The sequence below is a fragment of the Natator depressus genome, chromosome 2 (genome assembly GCF_965152275.1).
Source record: "Natator depressus isolate rNatDep1 chromosome 2, rNatDep2.hap1, whole genome shotgun sequence".
Taxonomy (NCBI): domain Eukaryota; kingdom Metazoa; phylum Chordata; order Testudines; family Cheloniidae; genus Natator; species Natator depressus.
This window is the reverse complement of record NC_134235.1, coordinates 153,385,340-153,397,958: the sequence shown is the minus strand read 5'-3', so window position 1 is coordinate 153,397,958 and position 12,619 is coordinate 153,385,340. Positions and strand designations below refer to the sequence as shown.

At 44.1% G+C, this 12,619-nt stretch overlaps 1 long non-coding RNA gene across 1 annotated transcript; it reads left to right on the top strand.

The window, feature by feature from the left end:
* The first annotated feature begins 1,101 nt into the window (after positions 1–1,101).
* Positions 1,102–11,427, top strand: LOC141981581 (uncharacterized). Its single transcript, XR_012637839.1, has 3 exons — positions 1,102–1,172; positions 9,788–10,056; positions 10,932–11,427. It is a non-coding gene; the product is annotated as an uncharacterized LOC141981581 (long non-coding RNA).
* Positions 11,428–12,619: the final 1,192 nt, after the last annotated feature.

Below are 12,619 nucleotides of genomic sequence, written 5' to 3'. Positions count from 1 at the left end.
TGTCTTCTGCAGTTTCCACAGTATGCATCCGATGAAATGGACTGTAATTCTCCATATGATGCGTAGTCAGTCTGTAGACTACACTGGATGCCACTGAGTCAAATATTTTAAAACAGAATTTTAAAAAAGAATTAATTAATTGTGTGACCTTTAATAACAGTCACACTTGGCAACAAACTAAAATAAGAGTAATCAAATCTCATGCTGCAGAGCAAAGTGCTCACTTGCGGGGCTTCCTTCCCCCCACAATGTACAGTATTACAGTTAGCTAGATGCATTTGGGGATTTTTTTATTTGCCACTGAACCAACATGTGTGGTCGGATTTGTTACGAAAAATCCAGTGTACTGTTGCCACAAGTCAAAAGATGCATCAGAACCAAGAATGTACACAACATTAAATTCATGGTATAAACTGCATTCCTGCCTAGAACATTGAGTGATTTAAAATATGTCTCCCTTTTACAATATTTCTCTAGTTTATATCTGAGATGGTCACATTTCTCATGAGTAATGTAGTTTCTTCATACACCTTCTCTTTTGTTCCTGATACCAGACTGTGTCTTTGGGCCCATCCTTGCACCAGCGATGGGGACTTTTCATATTAGTCTATGGGCCTGATTCTCCAGTGCCTGGAACTCGTGCAATCATTAACACCTGTGCAAAGTGCATGTAAAATGCTACTACTCTGGCTTGGTAGCATTTTATAGCCACATGGCACTTGCCATACACATGGCAACTATACAAGGTGCAAGGCAGAGGAGACTGAGGTCAGAGATCTAATTAATCAGTGAAATACCTACTCAGTTCAGAATTTCTCAAGTAGCAACACACTGTGTAGAAAAACCCTAGAAAACCATAAACCCATCACTGGAGAAAAAGAATGATCTAGTAAGAACCATCCTTGACATTATTGAGCAAGAAGGTGGGTCTGGTACAGAGAAACTCTGAAACCCCAGTTTTACAGGCAGAAATAAATTCCATTCCCTTACCCAATCCTATATGACTACTACTATTCCTATGCCTATCTCCTATTTATCATTCAGTGTGTTCTATTTTTAGGTCTCCTTAATCCTCCTCCTGTCTTCTCTTTTTTTAGTCCAGACTGATAACTGTTTCCTGGAACATGAGCTGAGATGATTCCAAATATTATTTTAGTGTGACTGAAATTAAGGTAAGATATTTTTAGCTGTTTTTACTTATTTATCTTTTTGGACTATTTTTGTGGGCTTTGTTTTATCTTGTTTAATGTTTTCCAATTCCTCTATCATTACATTTCTTCCAGCCAATCAGCTCTAATTTAATGTCTTCCTTATTGTTTTTTATAATCTTGCTTGAGCATTGCTCTCAAATCCACACGTTGTAATTTCTCTTGGACACACTGTGCCCTCTGCAGTTTAGTGTGGCTCAAAATCCAAATCTTTTTTCCTCAGCCCCCTTATAAACAGTATGGGGAACATTTTCAAAGGCATAAATGGCAGTTAGGTATCCAGCTCCCATGGAAAGTCAGTGAGAGGTAGGAGCCTAACTACCATGAGTGCCTTTGAAAGTCTCCCACTATGGGCTCAAACCTGCCCTTGATTGTGCTAATAATAATATTGTGCTAATAATAATACCTAGGTCTTTTCATCCATAGTCCTCAAAGCGCTTTACAAAGAATGTCAGTATTGTTCCCATTTTGCAGATGGGGAAACTGAGGCACAGAGTGGTGAAATGATTTGCCCACTATCATCTAGCAAGCTAGTAGCAGGAATAGAACCCAGAGTCCTAATCCTCTGATCTAGCCACTAGACTACACTGTCTCCTTATATCTAAGATATGAACCACAACAATTCAGGGATGCAATCTGCTGTTAAAAAGAGTGGGGTTAGGCAATATCCGCTGAACATGTATGCTCCTACTCCAAGGAACAGTATTCAAGTACACCAGCACCATAGTGGTATTCATCAGGGACATATTTTGTTCTGAGATTGCAAAATGTCTCTTGTTGAAATGCGGCTGGCTACAAGCTGCTATAGATGCTATATGGAAGTTTATTGCTCAAGAGCTTATGATCAGGAGTAAATCAGGAAAAATTCCACTAAGTCAATGGAGATACACCAGCATAAAACAGAGGAGAATTAGGCCTAATGATTTTTTGTATGCGGGACTACATATATGCTACAAACCTCTCTCTTCATCCTTAGCAGAAAACATATACATTACCTAGGCAATCCCCTTCCAGCATGCTGTACTGTTTCTGGGATGGGTGGGTCTTCCCAACAGCTTTTCTAAACAGCCCTCAGATTTCAAGAAATTGACAGCATTCTCTAAATTACCATTTGTTTGTTCAGCTGAATTCAGACCAGATCCCAGAGACCACAGCAATGCCATAGAATTAGCTGCTCACTTATCATAGAATATCAGGGTTAGAAGGGACCTCAGGAGGTCATCTAGTCCAACCGCCTGCTCAAAGCAGGACTAATCCCCAACTAAATCATCCCAGCCAGGGCTTTGTCAAGCCTGACTTTACAAACCTCAAAAGGAAGGAGATTCCACCACCTCCTCAGGTAACGCATTCCAGTGCTTCACCACCCTCCCAGTGAAAAAGTTTTTCCTAATATCCAACCTAAATCTCCCCCACTGCAACTTGAGACCATTACTCCTTGTTCTGTCATCTGCTACCACTGAGAACAGTCTCGATCCATCTTCTTTGGAACCCCCTTTCAGGTAGTTGAAAGCAGCTATCAAATCCCCCCTCATTCTTCTCTTCCGCAGACTAAACAATCCCAGTTCACTCAGCCTCTCCTCATAAGTCATGTGTTCCAGTCCCCTAATCATTTTTGTTGCCCTCTGCTGGATGCTTTCCAATTTTTTCACATCCTTCTTGTAGTGTGGGGCCCAAAACTGGACACACTACTCCAGATGAGGCCTCACCAATGTCGAATAGAGGGAAACGATCACGTCCCTCGATCTGCTGGCAGTGCCCCTACGTATACAGCCCAAAATGCCATTGGCCTTCTTGGCAACAAGGGCACACTGTTGACTCATATTCAGCTTCTCGTCCACTGTAACCCCAGGTCCTTTTCTGCAGAACTGCTGCCTAGCCATTCGGTCCCTAGTCTGTAGCGGTGCATGGGATTCTTCCGCCCTAAGTGCAGGACTCTGCGCTTGTCCTTGTTGAACCTCATCAGATTTCTTTTGGCCCAGTCCTCTCATTTGTCTAGGTCCCTCTGTATCCTATACCTACCTTCCAGCGTATCTACCTCTCCTCCCAGTTTAGTGTCATCTGCAAACTTGCTGAGGGTGCAAGCCACGCCATCCTCCAGATCATTAATGAAGATATTGAACAAAACAGGCTCCAGGACCGACCCTTGGGGCACTCCACTTGATACCGGCTGCCAACTAGACATGGAGCCATTGATCACTACCCATTGAGCCCGACGATCTAGCCAGCTTTCTATCCACCTTATAGTCCATTCATCCAGCCCATACTTCTTTAACTTGCTGGCATGAATACTGTGGGAGACCGTATCAAAAGCTTTGCTAAAGTCAAGGAATAACACGTCCACTGCTTTCCCCTCATCCACAGAGCCAGTTATCTCGTCATAGAAGGCAATTAGATTAGTCAGGCATGACTTGCCCTTGGTGAATCCATGCTGACTGTTCCTGATCACTTTCCTCTCCTCTAAGTGCTTCAGAATTGATTCCTTGAGGACTTCTCAGATGATGCTGGATAGCTAGTATCCAGAGAGAGAGAGACAGATACAGGACAAGGAGCTTCATTGCCAATGTCTAGATGTCCTTATTCACATTTGAGATGAACTGAAGAAGGTGATACAGAAGGTCTTCTATTCAAGAAAGTCAGTTTCCCAACAACTGGGCTTCACTGAGAAGCAATGTGGTTTACAGGATCAAGCACAGGCCATGGGACGAGGACTGTAATTTTATAATCTGGGCTTTACCACTAATTCACTATGTCGTTTAGCAAATTACATAGGACCTGATTCACTATGACTCAGCACCTTGTAGAGTAATTCACAGCAATGTGTAAAGCGGACATGTAACACTACCAAGCCAGAATGGTAGCATTTTACACCTATTTTGCCCTGGTATAAGTCACTACACTAGGTGCAGGGGAATAGTGAATCAGGCCTTGCTATCTTAACCAAGGATGTAGTAAATTCAAGATAAGAAATAATAATACCGTCTTACATAACACATTCCGCAGTAAATCTCAAAGAGCTTTATGAAGAAGTACACATTATTATCCCTCTTTTACTGGGAAACTAAAGCACAGACAGCTGAAGTGACTTGCCCAAGGTCACCCATCAGGGAGTGGCAGAGACAGGAATAGAATCCAGGTTCCCCAGTCTACTGATCTATCCACTAGGCCATTTAGGAATTTCTAGTTCTAAGTCCGATGCTGATCTTCTAGGTCACTCAGGCAATATTGACTCTGGCTTTTTTCTCTCTTTTTGTCTTAGTTTCCCTAGCTGCATAAAGGAATAGTACTACAATTGGCTTACGTTGCAAAGTGTTGTGAGAAATAGTGTTTGTATAGTGCTTTGAAAAGTGTTTGTGTGTCTTGACCAGAGCTGCATGTTGCTGTGAAGTGATATTACTATTAAAAAATGAAGTCCTGATGCACTGAAATTACAATGCCAGTTTTAATTCAATGAGTAGCCTTTTTGACTTGTATACATTTGTTGTAAAATCCTAATAAAAGTAATGTAAACAGCCCCCGCTCTGAATGCTATTATTATCTTAAAACTAAATTTAAGGAGAATCTTTAGAAAACTGGCAGAACATCCAAATACTTTACCCTGTGCTTGCTTCACATAATAACAAAGTTTTGATTCACTCCCTTTCTTTCAAAACCTGCATTAACTATGATTACTGTGTTACTTTGCCAAGAACCATAAAAAAAGACTTTGGATAAAAGACTCTTTAACCATTTAATCCAGGGAATAGCAGCTTGGAATTTGCATGCATACATGTACAGATCAGGTTGGCTACATATTCTACTCTGAACAAACCATACTTTGGGCAAAAGCTTCTTGACATGAGTTCCTGTGAATCTCTGTTCACCAACAAGTCTGAACATCCCATCTAAAACCTTCCCATGCCTATGTTTATTGTGTTCTGTGTGTGCATGCGTGTGTGCTTGCACTATGGGTATTGTAGTTCTGGCTGTAGAAAGGATTTAGGACAGTGGCATTTCCCTTTCAACGAGTTAATGTTCAATCAGTCTCTATTCTGATGCCTGTGGGCTTGGGACAAGGTATTTTTTCTAGTTGTGACACTCAAGTATGTTGATTTTACAGATAGCATCATAACTGGGTCCAGCTATGTGTGAAGTAGAGCTGGGCAGGAAATATTTTTTCCCATTGTGGGAATGTTTGAGATTTCAAAACCGTTTCTATTCCACATCAGGATGCAACTGAGACGTTTTCAAAATTTTCACAAAAAACCGAGAGACCCACCCCAGAATGGGTGGTTAGGACACTCACACGGGATATGGGAAACCTCAGTTCAAGTTGTTGCTCCAAAACAGGAAGAGCAGAGACCTGAACACAGCTCTCCCAGAGCACAGGTGAAGGCCTTAACCACTAAGCTATTGGCTATTCTAGAGCAGTAACTCTCAGCCTTTCCAGGCTACTGTGTCCCTTTCAGGAGTCTGACTTGTCTTGAGTACCCCCAAGTTTCACCTCACTTAAAAACTACTTGCTTACACAGTCAGACATAAAAATACAACAGTGCCAAGGCACACTAGTACTGAAAAATTGCTTATGTTTTCATTTTTACCATACAATTATAAAATACATCAATTGGAATATAAATATTGTACTTACATTTCAGTGTATAGTATTTAGAGCAGTATAAACAAGTCATTGTCTGTATGAAATTTTCGTTTGTACTGACTTCACTAGTGATTTTTATGTAGCCTGTTGTAAAACTAGGCAAATATCTAGATGAGTTGATGTACACCCTGGAAGACCTCTGTGTAACCTCAGGGGTACATGTACCCCTGGTTGAGAACCACTGTTCTAGGGGATAGGTGGGGTGGTTGTGCTATGGAGGAGTTTCTTTCACTTTCATTTTTGACTGGAAATTTCAGCCTAGACCTGAGAAACCCAAAAGCCAGTAAGAGAACACTTCAATCTTCCTGGACATTCTATAACAGATTTGAAAGTAGCTATACTTGAACAAAAAAACTTCAGAAACAGACTTCAAAGAGAAACTACAGAACTAAAATTCATTTGCAAATTTAACACCATTAATTTGGGCTTGAATAGGGACGGGGAGTGGTGGCTCATTATAAAAGTAGCTTTGCCTCTCCTGGAATTGACACCTCCTCATCAATTATTGGGAGTGGACTACATCCACCCTGATCGAATTGGCCCTGTCAACACTGGTTCTCCACTTGTGAGGTAACTCCCTTCTCGTCATGTGTCATTATATAATGCCTGCATCTGTAATTTTCACTCCATGCATCTGAAGAAGTGGGTTTTTTACCCACGAAAGCTTATGCCCAAATAAACCTGTTAGTCTTTAACGTGCCAGCAGACTCCTTGTTGTCTTCCTAACAAAAGTTTCATCAAAACCAACCCTTTCCTGCAAAAACTTTCAGTTTCAACAAATTGGTGTTTTTTGACCAAAAAACCCAAAAAACATTTTGTCAAAAAATTACCATCCAGCTGGAATCAGATGCTCTGGTATGTGTATGGTTATATGACAGGCGCTAGATTAGAGGTGTCAAGCTCATTTTGGAGGAGAGGGACAACTTCCATATTTCATCATGGTTTGTGGACTAGGTTATAAACTCAGGACTAAGTACTCTGCACAATATACAGTGAAATGTACGGAAGTTTTCACAGAGATCAAGAAAAGAATGAGGTTTTTATATTGTAACTAAATGTTTAGTTTAGTTATTTATTATTTGTTCAGCGCTTAGTGGGAATATCTGCCCTTTTTGGGGAACTGCTATTTCAGCCCTTTTTTTTTTTGAACTTCTCCATCCTCCTTTCCCTGTACCTCTCCCCATTCCCTGTTATGGTGAGTTTCATCTGTTGTTTTCTCTGCATTTCCTTCCCCATAGTAACTCCTAGCCTAGTGTACTTCACTCCCGCCTCCTACTCCCATTCCATCTGCTAAAATGATCAGCAAGAAAATATTTATGTTGACACTCAATTGTCATCATTAGAGATGTTACTCCACTAAGATTAATACCAAAGGGGGGAGTTTGCTCCATTTCATTGTTTTAGGCTGATTGCCGACTCGGGCAGATACCACTGTGTCAGTTATAGCTGGTTCCCATTTGGAAGGTTCTCTCTGCAGAGGTTTGGAAGAGTCTCTTCACCATAGGCAGGCCTTTTCAAGGCAAAGCCTTGCATAGCAGCCTTTTCTCATTTGTCACCCCATGCTGACAGCCTTGCTGGCACTTAGCTTGTCTTCCTTATCCTGTGGCTCAACCCTCTGGCCAGGTCACTGTTAGTCGCACCCCTTCTGGGATAAACTGAGTCCAACAACACAGAAGTAGTCTGGCAGCGCCACACCAGAGCTTTAGCCCAACTTCAGGAGTTGTAGGCTTTCAAGTCCTTGGCTCCAGGGTCCTTGCACCACCACCCAAGGTGAGTGGGTAGGGGAACTCAGACCCACCCCCTAGTCAGGGCTCCAGTCCAGGGACCCTGTATGAATGGAGAAGGTCTGTTTAGTCAGCTCCTCTGCTGTATCCCTTGGCTGCTTCCTACCATGGCCTGCAACTAGGCTTTTCCTAAAGTCTCTTTCCAGGCTGAGTGTTCCATAGATCCCAACAAGGGAAACCACACTAGTTATGGAGAACAAAAGGTCCCACACCAGACCTATCTACCCCAAGGGGGCTCTGACATTTAGGAATCTCTGGTTAGACTCTGGCCCCAGAGGCCTTCCTTCACAGGGCTAGCTCAAGAGGTCCACTCCCTCTCCCAATCAGCCTCTACTGAGATGGGCTTTTCCTCTTTTAACTCTTCCTTCCAAGTTTGATACCTCACCCAGGTGTAATGGGGTGGGCTTGACTGGGCCCACAGACACTCATTAATCCCTTCTTAGTCAGTGTGGGATCTGTATACCCCATCACAGATGTTGGGTTATGTCCATTTTGTATGTTTTGTATAATTTCAGGAACCCATATTGGTTCCCAAAATGGAATTTATGCCCATGCGACCCAGCTGATCACAGTTTCCCATCTTTTATTTCTCCTCAGAAGTGGTAAACAACTTCTGGATAAAACTGGGGTTTTTTACTGCCTTTTCCATGGGGTTTCCCAGAAGGGGTTTCCTGCTCCTTCTACGGAGTTTCCCGGGAAAGGTTAGATAAGTCTGTCCCAAGCACTGCTCAGAGGCTCTCCATCTGAGTGAGAGCAAAGGACTATCACAGGTCTGACTTGCACTTACCTACCCATCCTAGTGGTAGAGGGGGCTAGGGTTTTCTTTTCACAGCTCTGCCTCCACATGGATGTGCATTTGCCATCACCTGTAAGGAGAAGAGAAGGACAGACAGCCACATCCCACTTACCATTATCCATCTGCAGCTCCTGTCCCCCGACATACCATCTACTCTTCTTCAGACCCAGAGAAACACCAAGGGACTCCCTGGAGCTCCTCTCCGATGGCTTTCAACTAGCCGGAGGATTGAGGTCCCAGACAACAATTGAAACTTAATCTATAGAAGAAGGTTTCTATTGAGGGGTTTACTTACCTGTTTATAGGGTTTATTTTGAGGAATCACTGTATTGCATAATTTTACTGTTTACTCCCTCCTTTTCTTTGGCCTACTCATTGTACACCAATTCTTCAATACACTTTATTTGTTTTTCACCTTATCCCAACTGACTCCTTGTTATTTGAGGTGGAAGGGACCCTTTATGGGAAAATCAAATCTACTAGTTGACAGACGCTGAACAGGGAGGGTCCAATCTAAGGAAACAGGAAGCATAGGCCCACATATATTTCTTTGTCTTTCTGTCCTTTCCTCTAACACAGAGGGACTGAAACTTTTTTTTAAATGCAAGCTGAGACTCTGCACAATTTGGATCTATCAGGCAGGCCACATAAATACACCTTATTTATGGGCCATATATTTGATACCCCTCCTCTAAAAGTTTCAGTCTTCAAACTTTAGTTTGTCTTTGGCTGCAGATAGCCATTCTTTCAAATGGTTGATTTCCCTATCATGTATATCTTCCATAAACAAAAACCTCAATTAAAAAAGATTAAGGCTGCATATGTGTGACAGTCCCTCCAACACAAACCCTAAGCCCCGGTCTACACTATGAGGTTAGGTTGAATTTAGCCACGTTAGGTAGCTTTTATAAGCAATGTGGCTACACAACCAACCCTGTTCTGTTGACCTAAAGGGCTCTTAAAATCAACTGCTGTACTCCTCCCCGATGAGGGGAATAGTGCTAAAATCCACCTTCTTGGGTCAAATTTGGGGTAGTGCAGACGCAGTGTTGTGCAATTCAATGGTATTGGCCTCCGGGAGCCATCCCAGAGTGCTCCAGTGTGACCACTCTGGACAGCACTTTCAACCCTGATGCACTAGCCAGGCACACAGGAAAAGCCCAGGGAACTTTTGAATTTCATTTCCTGTTTGGTCAGCATGGCGAGCTCAGCAGCACAGGTGACCATGCAGTCCCAGAATTGCAAATGAGCTCCAGCATGGAGCGAACAGGAGATACTGCTGATTGCTGTATGCGGAGAAGAATCTGTGCAGGCAGAACTCTGATCAAAAAGAAGAAATGCTAATATATATGCCAAAATCACATAGGGAATGGTGGAGAGAGGCTACACCAGGGACACAGAGCAGTGTCGCATGAAAGTTAAGGATCTCAGACAAGCATACTACAAGACAAAGGAGTCTCACGCAACACAGAGGAGGATTTTGTGGATGAGGAGGAGGAGGAGGAGGAGAATGCGCAGCAGGCAAGCGGAGAATCTGTTCTCCTCAGCAGCCAGGACCTTTTCATCACCCTGGAGCCAATACCCCCCCCCCCCAAGGCAGGTTCCTGGACCCTGACGGCAGAGAAGGTACTTCTGGTGAGTGCACATTTGTAATGATACTACAGGGGTTAAAAGCAATTGTGTTTAATGTTTCATTTGCCCTGAACAATTGGGATGCATTCGCGGCCAGTACAGTTACTGGAAAAGTCTTTTAACGTGTCTGGGGATGGAGCGGAATCTTCCAGGGACATCTCCATGAAGCTCTCCTAGAGGTACTCTGAAAGCCTTTGCAGAAGGTTTCTGTGGAGGGCTGCCTTATTTCGTCCTCCACGGTAGGACACTTTACCACACCAAGCCAGTAGCAAGTAGTCTGGAATCATTGCAGCACAAAGCATGGCAGCGAATGGTCCTGGGTTTTGGTTGCATTCATGCAACTTTCGGTCTTTATCTTTCTCTGTCAGCCTCAGGAGAGTGATATCATTCATGGTCACCTGGTTGAAATAGGGGAATTTTTGTAAGGGAACAGTAAAAGGACCCCATTCATGCTGGGCTGTTTGTGCTTGGCTAAAAGGGATCATCCCGGAGAATAGCCACGTGGTGGGGGGAGGGGTGTGCTGCACATCCAACCCAAAACCGCAGCCCCTCCTTTTAAACAGCAAACCCAACTGGCATTGCTTGCTATGGGAAAGGAGGGTGCTGCAGTTTGAAACCATTCCCACATGTTATGAAGGTGGAAGAAGCCAACCTTTTGGCTTACCATGGCTGCCTGGAAACCAAATTCTGTTGCCCAGCCATGTGTGATGTGTCACCATACTGGCAGGTGCTCAATATAAAAGGCAAAATGCGACCTTGTACCTAAAGCACATGTGCTGTCTGCTGTGAATTGCTTGACTCACTGTGAAAGAGTCTCCCTTTTGTTCTCAGAAATGTATCTTCTTAAATTTTACTCTCCCTTTTTATCCCCCCTGCAGGAGCAAATGTTTTTATGCTCCCTGAATTAACTCCGTCCCTGAGGTTATCGCAGATCAGAAGGCGAAAAAAAACACACTTGCGATGACATGTTTTCCAAACTCCTGCAGTCCTCCTGCACTGATAGGGCACAGCTAAATGCATGGAGACATTCAGTGACAGAGGCCAGGAAAGCATTCAGTGAGCATGATCAGAACTCGCAGGAGGAGATGCTGAGGCTAATGGGGGAGCAAACGGACATCTGGTGGAGCTGCAGGAAAGGCAACAAGAGCACAGACTGCCACTGCATCCATTGTATAACCACCTGCCCTCCTCGCCAAGTTCCATATCCTCCTCACCCAGATGCCCAAGAACGTGGCGGGGAGGCTCCAGGCACCCAGCCACTCCACTCCAGAGGATGGCCCAAGTAACAGAAAGCTGTCATTCAAACAGCTTTGATTTGTAGTGTGGCTACAATAAGCAATGTGGCCTTGTCCTTCTCTCCTGCCCCACCCCACCCAGGCTACCTTGTCAGTGATCTCCCTTTTTTTAAAATAAATAAAGAATGCATGGATTCAAAACAATAGGGACTTTATTTCCTTTGCCAGCTGTGGTCAAAGGGGGTGGGGGACTGGTTTACAGGGAAGTAAATTCAACAAAGGGGGAGGGTTTGCAGCAAGGAGAAACACACACAATGTCACACCGTAGCCTGGCCAGTCATGAAACTGTTTTTCAAAGCCTCTCTGATGTGCAGCGCGCCTAGCTGTGCTATTCTAATTGCTCTGGTCTCAGGCTGTGCAAAACTGGCCGCCAGGCGATTTGCCTCAACCTCCCACCCCACCATAAACGTCTCCCCCTTACTCTCACAGATATTATGGAGCACACAGCAAGCAGCAATAACAATGGGAATATTGGTTGTGCTGAGGTCTAACCTAGTCAGCAAACAGCGCCCGCGAGCTTTTAAACATCTAAAGTGACATTATGCCACCATTCTGCACTTGCGCAGCCTATAGTTGAACTGCTCCTTACTACTGTCCAGGCTGCCTGTGTACGGCTTCATGAGCCATGGGTGCAAGGGGTAGGCTGGGTCCTCAAGGATAACTATTGGCATTTCAACATCCCCAACAGTAATTTTCTGGTCTGGGAAGTAAGTCCCTTCTTGCAGCTGTTTGAAGAGCCCAGAGATCCTAAAAATGTGAGTGTAATGCATCTTTCACCACATTGATGTCGGTGAAACGGCCCTTGTGATCCACCAGGGCTTGCAGCACCATTGAGAAGTACCCCTTGCGGTTTACGTATTGGTTGGCAAGGTGGTCCGGTGCCAAGATAAGGATATGCGTTCTGTCTATTGCCCCACCACAGTTAGGGAACCCCATTGCAGCAAAGCCATGACCTGCACATTTCCCAGAGTCACTACCCTTGCTAGCAGAAGGTCACTGATTGCTTTGGCTACTTGGATCACAGCAGCCCCCATGGTAGATTTGCCCACTCCAAATTGATTCCCGACTGACCGGTAGCAGTCAAGCATTGCAAGCTTCCACAGGGCTATCGCCATTCGCTTCTCAGCTGTCAGGGCAGGTCTCATCTGGGTATTCCTGTGCTTCAGGGCGGGGGAAAGCAACTCAGAAAGTTCCATGAAAGTGGCCTTACGCATGCGAAAGTTTCGCAGCCATTGGGAATCATGCCATACCTGCAACACTATGCAGTCCCA